This window comes from Homarus americanus, unplaced genomic scaffold (genome assembly GCF_018991925.1).
Source record: "Homarus americanus isolate GMGI-L3 unplaced genomic scaffold, GMGI_Hamer_2.0 scaffold57980, whole genome shotgun sequence".
NCBI classification, from domain to species: Eukaryota; Metazoa; Arthropoda; class Malacostraca; order Decapoda; family Nephropidae; genus Homarus; species Homarus americanus.
In genome coordinates this window covers 3,975,211-3,979,008 of record NW_024716703.1, presented here as the reverse complement: position 1 = coordinate 3,979,008, position 3,798 = coordinate 3,975,211, and positions in this window count along the sequence as shown.

Genomic DNA, 3,798 nt, shown 5'->3' with positions numbered 1-3,798 from the left:
CTATGTAATTATCCGATAATTTTTTCCTAGTTTCATTAATGTCTTTTTATAAGGGGAAACTATAGAAAACGAGAACTAACCATCTATTTAGTGTATGTGGAGGAATAGAGAAACAAGGGTAGTATGGATTGGATGATGAGAAGGATGAGATAGAGCGAGAGAGAATGGAGGAGAGGTATTCAAGGTTGTCTACATGAGAAAATAAGAAAAACAAATGAATGAGTCTGAATCTCTCTCTCTCTCTCTCTCTCTCTCTCTCTCTCTCTCTCTCTCTCTCTCTCTCTCTCTCTCTCTCTCTCTCTCTCTCTCTCTCTGTTAACAAGAGCACCAGTTAAAGAGCAGCTTCATGATGCCTCTGCCCATTACACAAGGCTGTTCATCTTTGTGTGACAAGGCGTAACCGATTACTATAATGGAGAGGCTCAACCTTTTTGTGGCGACGCTCCCAGCAACGGTGTTTTGGTGATCGGGAGGTCGACACAGTGCTTTCGATACGGGAATGGATGACTTTGATACAGGGATATATGGCTTCGACACGGGGATAGATGGCTTCGATTCGGGATGGATTGCTTTGATACGGGATAGATGGCTTCGGTACGGGGATGGATGGCTTCGATACGGGGATGGATGGCTTCGACTCGGGAACGTGAAACTTCGATACGTGAGGAGTGAAATTTGGGCAGGACACAGGGTTTAGAAATAGGGAAGGAGAACACACACACACACAGGAACAAGAGGGTGAAGGAACATAAACACAGGGCTGCAATATTTCAACACAAGGGCCTGAGATTTCGACACAGGTACGTAAGCATCGAAACAAGGATGCGGGGCTTCGAAACAGAGATGCAAGGCTTCAAGAGATCAAAATTGAAGCTTCAGCAGTTGAAGGATATTTCCCTGAGAGTAAGGAAATGTTTCTCTATATAATACACACAAGTCCTCACACATACGTATTACTCGTATTAAATCATACATCTTAATTCATACATATCTTATTTGGGTTCATTTACCATATACTCAAGTTGCACCTCGACCATGGTAAGGTAAACCGTTATAACACTGTGGTGGAGGTACACACTTTCATTACTGAACATAGTGATTAATGAAAGTAATGAGAATGACTACATCTACCACAGTTTACCATGACGTGGATGGGAAGCAATTAGACCATTAAGTAGGCGTAATAACATACATACATACATACATACATACATACATACATACATACATACATACAGAGACCGCCCCAACCAATCACAAGAGTTCACTCACCTCACGCGTCACCCAAAAACAAAATTATTTAACTAAAAACCGAAAAATAAGATAATTTGACGGATCCGAAGTAAATCACATATTTACCACACCGTAGAAAAACATCCCCATCGAGTAGTGACCATCTTACACAACCCAGGTAGAGACGTCACAGGTAGATTATACAGTTCTTAAGGCATCGCGTTATGACAGGCTGTGTACCAGAGATCACGCGACCATTGTTATTACCACACCGTCTCTTGCTAACCTACAGTGACATAACTCTTTCCTGTTGTCATCTACTAGAGCATTTGGAGATTAATCGTTCGTCAAAGGGAAATCCGGTTTATACTTATGAGAACGTATTTAACTGATTGAATTAAGCTAAAAAAGGGCATTGAACTTTTTTTTTTATGATAACAGCTGAAGGGGAAAAAATTTATATATATATATATGTTCCTCGTGAACCCGGATCAAGACGTACTGAGGACAAAGATGGGTGGTTCCCTAACAACTTGTGGGTGCTGGACATGTTGAGACCAGTTTATTATTGGTAAACACAGAGCATGGGGTGATGATTACGCTTTTTTCTCTGTCTCTCTGTCTCTCAAGGTAAATATTACTGGCTACCCGTGTCAGTGAACTCACCTGGGAATGTACCAATCATGACCAATTATGTTATCTTTGGTGAAGGGAAATTGCCGGAGGGATGTGTATATAACCTTGGAAGGGGATGATAATAATAATAATAATAATAATAATAATAATAATAATAATAATAATAATGGTGATAATGCTTGATGATGATAATGACAAAAAGAAGAAGAAAGTTTTCAATATTACTCTCCATTTCTTTTATTTCTCTTTCCATTGATATCTGTGGCTTGGAATCTTCTTTTCTTCAACGCACACACACACACACACACACATACACACACACACACACACACACACACACACACACACACACACACACACACACACACACACACACACACACACACAAAGCCTAACCAGCCGACACAAACAAACGCACGTACACAAACTGAGGAACACACACAGAAGCACACACGTACGCACCTCCACACGGTAAGAGGTACAGTGGAGTGAGTGGCGGGCAAACACAGTAAGTGACGGTCGAACGAAAGCAATCAATCAAGCCTCGACAATGGGACTGTGAAGCGAGTTACTTGTCCCGGAGGAGAGAAGAGGAGGGGAGGGAGGGGTAGAGGGGAGGGTAGAGGGGAGGATAAGGGAGAGGTTGGGAAGGAGGGGGGATATAGGAGGGACAGAGAGGGAGGATAGAAGGGAAGGAGGATATGAGGGAGGGAGGGAGGGTTCTTTACGGCAGATGGCTACATTGTTTCCATCACTCTACGAACGCTTGGGAATAATGAGGAAAGGATCGTCGTTCTTTTAATCGAATGTCTTATTGTTTTGACAGTATTAAAGTTCTGGGTGAGAAGGTGGAAAAATTAAAGAAAGGTTATGTATCCGGATTCATTGTTTTCTTCTTTTCTCTCAATTACAAAAACGCTCTGAGCACATTAAGCCAGTATAAATATCTCTCGCAGTCGGATTCTTTGTATTTTCTGACTCTGTGAACGATTTGGGTGTAAACACGAAAGAGGGGGATGTTTTTATTGGGACTTCACAAACGATCTAAATTGGAGCAAGAAAGCCGGTTCCTGTCGTAGATAGATTCCTTGGTGGTGTGATCAGGACCCCCTCTAAGCCCTAACAAGAATAAACCGTTGTGTGGGGACGTAGAGTTGATTGTTTGTACACTCTCGAGGTCTTGATAAACTGAGATAACACTGATTGGCGACAGATACACCAAAATCTCCGTTATCTATCCCAGTCATCATCACCTTCATCTCCCACCACCAGGAGTTCACTCAACACCTGCACGATCTAGACGAGGCCTTAGGAAATCCCTCAATTCACCACTCCATCGTCCATTCGTTCGTGTAGTATTGAGCACACGACCGTTCTAAACCCATTAACACATCTCTAGCCAGCCACCCGCTCCATGACCATCCCACACCCACAGCCACACTCCTTTGCTATCGGGTCGGGCCGTTTATGAGAACAATTGCAAGCCCCGGAGGCCAATTTCCCATTAAAAAACGACGATCATTTTCTCACGAGATCATTGGAGGACGCTCCGTGCTGGCAGCCTCCTGGAAGAATGTGTCGCGGAGGTACTCAGATGTTCCGCTAGAGTGCTGGAGATGATGGTAGTGATGGTGTTGGTGGTGACGCTGGTGATGATGGTGTTGGTGGTGATGGCTCAGTGAGGGAAGGGGTGAATCTTTGTTTTTCTCTTTCATGTTGTCTTTCTGTTTATGATTTTCAACCTTAATTTGGATTTTTATTTTCACGTTTTCCTGTCCACTTATTTTTGTTGTTGTCTTGTGGCTTGTTTCTTCCTCTCTTTATCTTTCATTATGGATCTCTCTCTCTCTCTCTCTTCCACTCTCTGTTTTTTCTTTCTCCCTTTCTCTCTCTCTGTATATTTTAATTCCTTTACCTCCTCTCATTCTC